This window comes from Aquarana catesbeiana, linkage group LG05, assembly GCF_042186555.1.
Source record: "Aquarana catesbeiana isolate 2022-GZ linkage group LG05, ASM4218655v1, whole genome shotgun sequence".
NCBI lineage: Eukaryota > Metazoa > Chordata > Amphibia > Anura > Ranidae > Aquarana > Aquarana catesbeiana.
This window is the reverse complement of record NC_133328.1, coordinates 436,180,546-436,193,731: the sequence shown is the minus strand read 5'-3', so window position 1 is coordinate 436,193,731 and position 13,186 is coordinate 436,180,546.

Below are 13,186 nucleotides of genomic sequence, written 5' to 3'. Positions count from 1 at the left end.
ATTGCTTTTCTTCAGGAAACGCATTTAACTCATACGACACCCGTTAAACTAACATCACCTAACTTTCCACAGTGGTATTACAGCCTATCAGACACCAATAAGGCCAAGGGGGTAGCTATTGGTTTTTGCAGAAACATGCCCTTCAGATTATCCGATATGCTTGCGGATGACCATGGTCGCTTTCTTTTTCTTAGGGGATTTATTGGAAACACCCAATGCACTCTTGCAAATATCTATTGCCCGAACCATAATCAACCAGCCTTCCTCTCCCAAATACTGACCAAACTGTCACACTTTGCTAAGGGACTTACTATCCTATCGGGAGATATAAACATGCCACTAGACCCCACTATGGATACGTCACAAAATCGTTCTAATATCTCTTTTAAACGACTGAAATTTGTGAAAAAACGGCTTCTTGATCTTCAACTAATGGATGCCTGGCGCCTTCTTCATCCTAAGGAGAAGGATTTCTCACATTTCTCCTCAACACATCAATCATACTCCAGAATAGACAATATATTCATAGATCACTTTCATCTCCCCCTCTTACACTCTACTCACATAGGCACCGCATCTATTTCAGACCACGCACCCGTGTCAATGACATTGACCATGCCTTCCCTACCCCGACGCTCCACCAATTGGAAGCTGAATGACTCCCTTCTCTCGGATGAAGTGGAGGTTTCCATGTTGGCCTCTCATCTATCGCAGTACTTTAAGGAAAACAAACCTTCGGATACCTCCCCCTCTATTGTGTGGGAGGCTCACAAGGCTACTATTAGAGGCCGACTCATTGAGCTTGGCGCTCGGAAGAAAAGGGAGCATGGTCAACAAATTGACCAGGTCTTACAACAGATAGCGGCTCTTGACAAGCAACATAAACTTTCTTTACATATTGAACACCTTCAATCCCTCACACTTAAACGAGAGGAATTAAAGTCCCTCCTTAATTTAGAAACCAAGCGAAAGTTCCAACGTCTGTCACAGAAATTTTACGAATGGGGGAACAAACCTAGTAGATTGTTAGCCAGATCATTAAAAATTAAACAATCGCAATAATTTATTCCCAAAATCAAACTTACGTCAGGTGCATTAGCCCATTCAACTCCAGACATTGCTAAAGCCTTCAGAGAATACTATACAGATCTGTATAACGTCAAAAACGACCTATCCTCTCTTCCTCAAAAGGAGAGACGGAACCGCATGCTTTCCTACTTGAAAGAAGCTAACCTTCCTAAATTGCCCACATCTGTCCTTAAAGACTTAGAAGAAGACTTCTCAGTTGAGGAATTTCAGGTAGCATTAAAGTCTTCACCTTATGGTAAAGCCCCCGGACCAGACAGGTTCACTATTCTCTATTACAAAACATTCAGTGACATCCTGCTTCCTCGCCTCTCCGCATATGCAAACTTTATCTCTCACTCCTCAGGTTTACGCCCTGAATCACTCTCAACTCATATCACTGTTATTCCCAAATCAGATAAAGACCCTACTCTTTGTAACAGTTACAGACCAATATCATTAATAAATGTTGACATTAAATTATTCGCCAAAGTAATGGCAAACCGTTTACTCCCCCTTATACCTAAATGGATCTCGGCAGACCAAACAGGCTTCATACCCACTAGAGAAGCAAAAGATAATTCCCTTCGAGCAATCTCCTTGATTCAATACGTTCAGTGATGCTCCCAGCCCACCCTACTCCTTTCCACTGATGCAGAAAAAGCTTTTGATAGGGTGGACTGGGATTACCTAAAGCTGACCCTACGTCACTTCGGTCTGGGACCCAAAATGTTCCATCGCATCTCATCCCTCTATTCTGATCCCTCAGCACAAATTAGAATTAATGGGACGCTAAGTGACCCCTTTGTCCTACATAATGGAACCAGACAAGGATGTCCCCTCTCCCCTCTCCTTTTTGCTATTACCTTAGAACCCTTCTTAGCTACAATTAGGAACAATACTAATATCAAAGGCATACAAATAGGTAACAGATCCTATAAATACGCAGCGTATGCAGATGATGTTCTATTTTTCTTCCAACAACCACGTATTTCGATTCCCAACCTGATGTGTGCATTTTCCACGTTTCACTCAATCTCTAACTTCAAAATAAACTTATCTAAATCTGAAATTTTAAACATTAACATCCCTAAGTCCGAGGCTCTCTCTCTCAAACTCATCTTTCCTTTTAAATGGGAACCAAAATGTATGAAATACTTAGGTATTTATCTTACCCCTAATCTCCAATCCCTTTTTCGATACAATTATATTCCCATGTTAAACAAGATCAGAACTGACCTACGAAACTGGTCTAACCTGTCCCACACCTGGTTAGGGAAAGTAAATATAATTAAAATGAACGTTTTACCTCGCATCCTCTTTCTCTTTCAAATGCTACCATTGAGTGTCCCTGTGGGTTTTTTTACTATTTTACAATCTATGATCTCTCGCTTCATCTGGAAGGACAGACATCCTAGAATATCCAGAGAGCTATTGTTTCATTCCAAATGTTCAGGTGGTCTGGCACTTCCCAATTTCAAAGCATATTAACAAGCGACTGTTTTGGCCAGACTTGCTGATTGGAAATATGCTCTTAATTCGAAGTTATGGGTACAAATTGAGTATTCCTTAAGTGGCATGGATCTCTCAATGGCTCCCTGGATACCCCGCTCCCACAGAAGCCTTACTTGTACTACCTCGGCTCTCACCATATCCTCTTTAGATGTATGGGATGCCTTACACAAAAAATTTTCCTGGACTTATGACTCCCCTCTTTTACCTATCCTCAATCATACATACTTTTTGCCAGGTCTTCTGGACCCGGGCTTTAAATCATGGAGGCCGGAAGAGCCTCTCTTGCTCCATCATATTCTAAATGGCAATGTACTAAAACCACTATCTGTGCTCCTCGCCCCTAAACCTGTCACGTTCTTAGATAAGTGGAGATACCACCAAATACAACACTTCTTAAGCTCTCTTCCTACTCCTATTAGGGGCATCAGTGATTTAAACGATATTGAAGTTATATTTTATCCAAAAGACCCTCCTCTACATAGCATTTCGTTACTCTATAAAGCCCTTATCACCCTTCAAAACCCCGGCTTCCCACCTTACCTGACTAAATGGGAAGAAGACTTCGATCTTTTCCTAACTGACAACCAAAAGGATAGGATCCTTCAATTGGCCCACACCTCGTCACTAGCCTCAAAAATGTCAGAGGTTAACTATAAATTGCTTACTAGATGGCATTACACCCCAGTTAGACTGCATCAAATGTTCCCCGCCAGTTCCCCATTGTGCTGGAGGAACTGTGGGAACAAAGCTACTCATGCACACATATGGTGGTTTTGTCCTCTTATCCGCCAATATTGGGACCTCATTCATGATCTGATTGCTCAGATTGCTGATGATCACATACCAAATGACCCGTGGGCTACCCTTTTTCATGTTACAAAAACTCCCATAAGGTCGTACAAACGTTCAATCATTCCACATCTATTGAATACTGCTAAGGCCTTAATCCCCACTTTATGGGGTCAACCGGTAATCCCCTCTATAAAAAATTGGCTACAAATGGTTGACAATGTACACCTCATGGAGAGTATCACCCACAACATCAGAGGGACCTCTCAGAAACACTCTCTAATATGGGAACCTTGGACAAAATTTCAAACCACTTCTACATATAAAAATATTATCACACAAACCCCTTAAACTTATCATTCACACTTAGCCTCCTAGCATTGCATTTAACTTCGCTAACGCACCTCTCTTTTCAATACATGACCATGCATGCCGGCAACCCTCCTCCTTCCCTCCCCTCCCTCCTAACCCCTTCTCTTCCAATTCTTCCTCTTATACTCTTTCCCATTCTTTCTTCCTTCTATTCCTTCATTTCCTCTTTTCTACACTTCTCTCCCACTACTTTTCTTATCAGTGTTTATTTTTTCATAAACTAATGCAATATGTTTATATTCAACTACGTTCGGTTCATAGTGCTCACATAGTTTATACTCTTTGCCCAATCAGCTAGAGAGCTGACTTTATGGATCTCCCTGAAGGCAACTATAGAATTATTATAATCAATGTGATATGTGAGTACTGTTTTCTTGCTTTATTGTAAAAATGGAAATGCTCTCTATTTTGAGTTTTACTTGTATTCTTGCTATATATTTTTCTTGAATAAAAATTTATTAAACAAAAAAAAAAATGGCAACTTTCATGTTCATGGGCACATTATTTGTTCGGATCACACATTTTTATTTCGGACGATAAAATACCATTGTTTAGGCCATATGCATTTGGCCACCATTTTGAGGCCCTATACTTGTCTTCAAAGAATTTGGTTGTGTAGATGGCTTTGTTACTAGAATGAAATGCAAACTAGATTGTGTGTAAGGAGAGGACACTGAGTAGATGTTTTCACATCTGGACACTGGAGCACTAGTGTGGGACACAAGAACACCATTTTTATTAGGGGGCCACACAGGTGCTCCAGTGTATACTATGGGGGGGCTACATCTGTGAAGCTTGTACAAAACAGGTAAAGTATTGCAGCTTGACAAAGGACACTAAAAAAGCTACATCTTGGAACTCTGCTAAAATAGATCATTGTACCCCACTTCCAAGCAATGTTTCATCTTTATAGTTCTGCCATCAAATATCTGTGTGCTAATTATACCATTTTTGTTTTACATAGGGGAGAAAAGACTCGGAGGACACCCCTCATCCGAGGAGACCAGAGCCCCCCCCTCTGGAAGAAGGGAAAGATGAGCAGGAGGAAGAAGACGTGGTGGAACTAGTCACCACAACAGGTGAGTGTCTGCGACCACAGGCTCAGATAAGAGATGGGTGGCGGCATTTTTTTGAAACCTAATTTATTTTGGGTTTCCTCTCTTTTTAGGTGATCGTGAGGTTGTGGATGAAGATCCTTTCACATCCGAAAGTGCCCAGATCCTGATCGGGGAGATGATGGGGTGTAATTTACAATTGAAAAACATCAAGCAAAACATCAATGATGTTATTCCAAAATATAAAAACATCATTGATGTTTTGGGGCGAGTTGTGCTACAATGTGCGAAATGTTTTTGTGATTTTTCCCAAAGCCAAATTTGGAGGATGCACACAGTGTGTCAACATGTGCTATCTGACATCACGGGAGATCAATGGACGCGTTTTGGGGGTGCAACCCCTTCCTCAATAATAAAGTAGCGGTGAGGAAGGGCTTTCTCCCCCAAAACACGTCCCTTGATCCCCCGTGTTGGCACCTAGCACATGTTGAGATTGGGAAATTTGTGTGCATCTTCCAAATTTGGCTTTTCCTGGGGTGATTTCCCCCCATCTGAACGCAATATCAAACACAGTTCCTAAATACTCATGTCTGATATTGCCTTCAAGTTCTACCAAATGTGAACTTTGTAAGATCAAGATTTGTGTCTTTCTTGTTGGTTTTACACAGGCCTGTTTTCTATAAAATGGACATTTTGATTTTGGATAATGACACCACAAAAATTGTTATACAACAAACATGTTGGTTTGTCAGAAAAACCTTTGGTAAATGCACATGTGATTGTGCAGGTATTAAAAAGATTGCTCATCAAGAATGTGTGGATTATTGTCTCAACGCTACAACACTTTTGGGGTGATGTAATTGTTGTTTTATGAGAAAATGGGGGTTATTTCCTAAGGGCAAATCCTCTTTGCACCACAAGTGCAGTTTCAATGCAGTTGCAAGTGCACTTGTAGTGAAAAGTGTCTTTGCATTTAGTAAATAACAGCCAACAGTGCTTTGTATAAGGTTACACAATCACGACATTTTCTGCACTCCACACATTTCTGTCAGGGTCAGCTCAAACAAACACAAGCAGTAAATGTCCACAAAGAAGAGCCTGGGGGGAGATGCCTGTCGAGAACTTGAGGTCCTGCAGGCTTCTCCCTGTGGCCTGAATACCGCAGGGTAGGGACGAGCCTCTGCTCCGGAGTGATGGCTTGCCTCATGCAGGTATCCTGACTGCTGATATAAGTGGTCAGCGAAGCCAACAAACGGTGAAATACGGGGTCCGTCATCCGGAGAAAGTTCCTGAAATCATCAGGATTATTCTCACGGATCTCACGGAGCAAAGGCATATGACAGAACTGGTCACGCTGAAGCAACCAATTCTTGGTCCATGAACTCCTCCCCACCCTGTTCATGGACTGGACTTGTGTCAAGGTCAGGACCCCAACACCAAGCCCCCGCACAGCACGAACTGTACGAGGAGTACGCATACGAAACATGGCTAGAAAACGGTCGGCAGCTCAGAACGAAGTAACAGAACGCACTGAAGAACAGCAAGGCCTGTGAAGAGCGACCTGAAAATCAGTAACGAACGAACAAGAATACAATGACTACTTAAAGTCACGCGGAACTTGCTTGCACGCACTGAAGAGCAGATACAAACCCACAAGCACAAACTGAACGCCAGAAAACGATCTGAAAGCCACGAGTCTGAAAAAGCACGAATCGTCTCTCACCAAACTTTTAATAACACGAGATTAGCAAAAGGAGCCCAAAGGGTGCCGCGCTTGGTTCTGAACCGGCCTTTTCTAGTCTCGTCGTACGTGGTGTACGTGACCGCGTGGTTGTCGATCGGAAATTCCGACAACTTTGTGCGACCGTGTGTAGGCAAAACAAGTTTGAGCCAACATCCGTCGGAAAAAATCCTAGGATTTTGTTGTCCGAACAGAGTCCGACCGTGTGTACGGGGCATAACAGTGTATTGTGTATATATATACATCCTAAGTGTTATATATATATAGATATATATATATATATATCTATATATATATATAGATATATATATATCCTGCATTCAGTTTAGCTAGATCCGTTCCTGTTAGTCTCTTCCTACTACTGAAAGGCAGGCAGGTGTTTTTACAGTATTTACAGCTACCTGAAGAAAATTGCTGGTGTTCTTCTGATCCTACTAGTCCTATTAGCTACTGTATTTACAGTTAGTGTAGTGCGTCCTCTGCACAGTGTGCACCTAAAGCTACCTGAAGAAAATTAGTGTTCTTCTGATCCTATTAGTACAGTACCGCAGGCAGCTGTTGTATTTACAAGTTAGTGTAGTGCGTCCTCTGCACACCGTGCACCTAAAGCTACCTGAAGAAAATTAGTGGTATTCTTCTGATCCTATTAGTACAGTACTGCATGCAGCTGCAGTATTTACAAGTTGATGTAGTGGGTCCTCTGCACAGTGTGCACCTAAAGCTACCTGAAGAAAATGAGTGGTGTTCTTCTGATCCTATTAGTACAGTACCGTAGGCAGCTCCAGTATTTAAAATTTGTTTTAGTGCATCCCCTGCACACTGTGCACCTAAAGCTACCTGAAGAAATTAGTGGTGTTCTTCTGATCCTATTAATACCACAGGCAGGCAGCTACAGTATTTACAGTTAGTGTAGTGCATCCTCTGCACAGTGTGCACCTAAAGCTACCTGGAGACAATTGCTGTTGTTCTGCTCCTATTAATACCACAGGCAGGCAGCTACAGTATTTACAGTTAGTGCACTGAGTCCTCTGCACAGTGTGCACCTAAAGCTACCTGGAGACAATTGCTGTTGTTCTGCTCCTATTAATACCACAGGCAGGCAGCTAAAGCATTTACAGTTAGTGTAGTGCGTCCTCTGCACAGTGTGCACCTAAAGCTACCTGGAGACAATTGCTGTTGTTCTGCTCCTATTAATACCACAGGCAGGCAGCTACAGTATTTACAGTTAGTGCACTGTGTCCTCTGCACAGTGTGCACCTAAAGCTACCTGAAGAAAATTAGTGGTGTTCTTCTGATCCTATTAATACCACAGGCAGGCAGCTACAGCATTTACAGTTAGTGTAGTGCGTCCTCTGCACAGTGTGCACCTAAAGCTACCTGGAGACAATTGCTGTTGTTCTGCTCCTTTTAATACCACAGGCAGGCAGCTACAGTATTTACAGTTAGAGCACTGTGTCCTCTGCACAGTGTACACCTAAAGCTTCTTGGAGACAATTGCTGTTGTTCTGCTCCTATTAATACCACAGGCAGGCAGGTACAGCATTTACAGTTAGTGTAGTGCATCCTCTGCACAGTGGGCACCTAAATCTACCTGGAGACAATTGCTGTTGTTCTGCTCCTATTAATACCACAGGCAGGCAGCTACAGTAATTACAGTTAGTGCACTGTGTCCTCTGCACAGTGTGCACCTAAAGCTACCTGGAGACAATTGCTGTTGTTCTGCTCCTATTAATACCACAGGCAGGCAGCTACAGTATTTACAGTTAGTGCACCGTGTCCTCTGCACAGTGTGCACCTAAAGCTACCTGAAGAAAATTAGTGGTGTTCTTCTGATCCTATTAATACCACAGGCAGGCAGCTACAGCAATTACAGTTAGTGTAGTGCGTCCTCTACACAGTGTGCACCTAAAGCTACCTGGAGACAATTGCTGTTGTTCTGCTCCTATTAATACTACGGGTAAGCAGCTACAGCATTTACAGTTAGTGTAGTGCGTCCTCTGCACAGTGTGCACCTAAAGCTACCTGGAGACAATTGCTGTTGTTCTGCTCCTATTAATACCACAGGCAGGCAGCTACAGTATTTACAGTTAGTGCACCATGTCCTCTGCACAGTGTGCACCTAAAGCTACCTGAAGAAAATTAGTGGTGTTCTTCTGATCCTATTAATACCACAGGCAGGCAGCTACAGCAATTACAGTTAGTGTAGTGCGTCCTCTACACAGTGTGCACCTAAAGCTACCTGGAGACAATTGCTGTTGTTCTGCTCCTATTAATACTACGGGTAAGCAGCTACAGCATTTACAGTTAGTGTAGTGCGTCCTCTGCACAGTGTGCACCTAAAGCTACCTGGAGACAATTGCTGTTGTTCTGCTCCTATTAATACCACAGGCAGGCAGCTACAGTATTTACAGTTAGTGTACTGTGTCCTCTGCACAATGTGCACCTAAAGCTACCTGGAGACCATTGCTGTTGTTCTGCTCCTATTAATACCACAGGCAGGCAGCTACAGTACTTACAGTTAGTGCACTGTGTCCTCTGCACAGTGTGCACCTAAAGCTATCTGAAGAAAATTAGTGGTGTTCTTCTGATCCTGTTAATACCACAGGCAGGCAGCTACGGTATTTACAGTTAGTGCACTGTGTCCTCTGCACAGTGTGCACCTAAAGCTACCTGGAGACAATTGCTGTTGTTCTGCTCCTATTAATATCACAGGCAGGTAGGTACAGCATTTACAGTTAGTGTAGTGCGTCCTCTGCACAGTGTGCACCTAAAGATACTTGAAGAAAATTAGTGGTGTTCTTCTGATCCTATTAACACCACAGGCAGGGAGCTACAGCAATTACAGTTAGTGTAGTGCGTCCTCTTCACAGTGTGCACCTAAAGCTACCTGGAGACAATTGCTGTTGTTCTGCTCCTATTAATACCACAGGCAGGCAACTACAGCATTTACAGTTAGTGTAGTGCATCCTCTGCACAGTGTGCACCTAAAGCTACCTGTAGACAATTGCTGTTGTTCTGCTCCTATTAATACCACAGGCAGGCAGCTACAGTATTTACAGCTAGTGACAAAAAAAAACAAAAGAAAAAGGAAATTCTTCAATGAGGGACATGCAATGGTCAGATCATATAAATACTGTTTATTGAAAAAAATTCACTTTAAACACCAATCCAAAAAAGATATCCTGTAAAAACAGGTACCATCACCAATTTAAAAAAGACAACTAGGTCATACACAGACGCAGATGGCCACCTAACCCAGCCAACCAATCACACCACACAAGTAGACTCATGCATAATAATTGAATAAGAATAGTTACAAATAAATTGTGTATACTAATTAGCTAGAGTCCTTAAATTCCAAGAAACAGCAACAAATAGCATTGAGGGTTTCCTGGATGGTGGGTGTTTGGTGACAGACGTAGTCGGCCCAGCAGAGATCTCTGGGGAACGGGGAACCCAGAACAATTCACTGGGAAGGAGGAGGGCATGACGCCATCACGTTGCCCATAGCGCTCCTACAGACCTGCAGTCCCACCTACCAGCCTTGACACCATTGGCCCAGGAACATATGGGCTGCCTGAATTAGCCCGCGGGAACGGAACGAGGGGAGCTGACGGTGTGAGGAGAGTCGGCGTTGTCCGCTGCATTCTCCCTGGACTACCCTTCTCTAAATCTCATCCCTAAGACACCGCCATTGGATATGTACTGAGGATGACTTTCTAAAGGACGAAACATCATGCAACTGGGAGATGGTGAGAGCTCTACTTCCTGCTCCTGACGTGGATCGCAGCCAGCTCTGGGTGAGACCTTACCTGTTTATATCTTTAGTTTGGGACGGTTATTCCTCATGACCACCCGGTCTCCACCATATGCTATCCGGTCCATCCAGTGAGCCACCTAGCTCATCCCAGGACTCATTAACACCACTCCCCAGCATTCTGTACCTTCCCTTTCCGCCCCTCCACATTTTGGCCTCCAGTGTTGTGAACCACTACTGATTCAGAGAGACTTCCACTACACAGCTGTGTACTTCTGCAATTCTCTCAGCTGTTGCTGAGTCAGTCCCTGGTCCCTCTGTCCCTGGCTCCCACTTAACTGGCCGTTCTTTCCCTCTCCCCTCCTCCTTCCCAGTGAATTGTTCTGGGTTCCCCGTTCCCCAGAGATCTCTGCTGGGCCGACTACGTCTGTCACCAAACACCCACCATCCAGGAAACCCTCAATGCTATTTGTTGCTGTTTCTTGGAATTTAAGGACTCTAGCTAATTAGTATACACAATTTATTTGCAACTATTCTTATTCAATTATTATGCATGAGTCTACTTGTGTGGTGTGATTGGTTGGCTGGGTTAGGTGGCCATCTGCGTCTGTGTATGACCTAGTTGTCTTTTTTAAATTGGTGATGGTACCTGTTTTTACAGGATATCTTTTTTGGATTGGTGTTTAAAGTGAATTTTTTTCAATAAACAGTATTTATATGATCTGACCATTGCATGTCCCTCATTGAAGAATTTCCTTTTTCTTTTGTTTTTTTGTCATATGTCTTATGAATTCAGAGGAACACACCCATCATTTCTGGTGTTAGCAATTGTCTTTAGATCAATCAAGACGGGGCTAATTTTTTGCCTTCAGTCTGTTTAATTATACTTGACGGCAGAGTGTATTAGTTCTTTTTATCATCTGTTTTTTTCTGATTATTTACAGCTAGTGCACTGTGTCCTCTGCACAGTGTGCACCTAAAGCTACCTAGAGACAATTGCTGTTGTTCTGCTCCTATTAATACCACAGGCAGGCAGGTACAGTTTTTACAGTTAATGCACTGTGTCCTCAGCACAGTGTGCACCTAAAGCTACCTGAATAAAATTAGTGGTGTTCTTCTGATCCTATGAATACCACAGGCAGGCAGCTACAGCATTTACAGTTAGTATAGTGCGTCCTCCGCACAATGTGCACCTAAAGCTACCTGGAGACCATTGCTGTTGTTCTGCTCCTATTAATACCACAGGCAGGCAGCTACAGTACTTACAGTTAGTGCACTGTGTCCTCTGCACAGTGTGCACCTAAAGCTATCTGAAGAAAATTAGTGGTGTTCTTCTGCTCCTATTAATACCACAGGCAGGCAGCTACAGCAATTACAGTTAGTGTAGTGCATCCTCTGCACAGTGTGCACCTAAAGCTACCTGGAGACAATTGCTGTTGTTCTGCTCCTACTAATACCACAGGCAGGCAGCTACAGTATTTACAGCTAGTGCACTGTGTCCTCTGCACAGTGTGCACCTAAAGCTACCTGGAGACAATTGCTGTTGTTCTGCTCCTATTAATATCACAGGCAGGCAGGTACAGCTTTTACAGTTAGTGTAGTGCGTCCTCTGCACAGTGTGCACCTAAAGAAACCTGAAGAAAATTAGTGGTGTTCTTCTGATCCTATTAACACTACAGGGAGGGAGCTACAGCATTTACAGTTAGTGTAGTGCGTCCTCTGCACAATGTGCACCTAAAGCTACATGGAGACAATTGCTGTTGTTCTGCTCCTATTAATACCACAGGCAGGCAGCTACACTATTTACAGTTAGTGCACTTTGTCCTCTGCACAGTGTGCACCTAAAGCTACCTGAAGAAAATTAGTGGTTTTCTTCTGATCCTATTAATACCACAGGCAGGCAGCTACAGCAATTACAGTTAGTGTAGTGCGTCCTCTTCACAGTGTGCATCTAAAGCTACCTGGAGACAATGGCTGTTGTTCTACTCCTATTAATACCACAGGCAGACAGCTACAGTACTTACAGTTAGTGTGCTGTGTCTTTTGCACAGTGTGCACCTAAAGCTACCTGAAGAAAATGAGTGGTGTTCTTCTGATCCTATTAATACCACAGGCAGACAGCTACAGTATTTACATTTAGTGCACTGTGTCCTCTGCACAGTGTGCACCTAAAGATACCTGAAGAAAATTAGTGGTGTTCTTCTGATCCTATTAACACCACAGGCAGGGAGCTACAGCATTTACAATTAGTGTAGTGCGTCCTCTGCACAATGTGCACCTAAAGCTACGTGGAGACAATTACCGTTGTTCTGCTCCTATTAATACCACAGGCAGGAAGCTACAGTATTTACCGTTAGTGCACTGTGTCCTCTGCACAGTGTGCATCTAAAGCTACCTGAATAAAATTAGTGGTGTTCTTCTGATCCTATGAATACCACAGGTAGGCAGCTACAGCATTTACAGTTAGTGTAGTGCGTCCTCTGCACAGTGTGCACCTAAAGCTACCTGGAGACCATTGCTGTTGTTCTGCTCCTATTAATACCACAGGCAGGCAGCTACAGTACTTATAGTTAGTGCACTGTGTCTTCTGCACAGTGTGCACCTAAAGCTACCTGAAGAAAATTAGTGGTGTTCTTCTGATTTTATTAATACCACAGGCAGACAGCTACAGTATTTACATTTAGTGCACTGTGTCCTCTGCACAGTGTGCACCTAAAGCTACCTGGAGACAATTGCTGTTGTTCTGCTCCTATTAATACCACAGGCAGGCAGCTACAGCAATTACAGTTAGTGTAGTGCATCCTCTGCACAGTGTGCACCTAAAGCTACCTGGAGACAATTGCTGTTGTTCTGCTCCTACTAATACCACAGGCAGGCAGCTACAGTATTTAC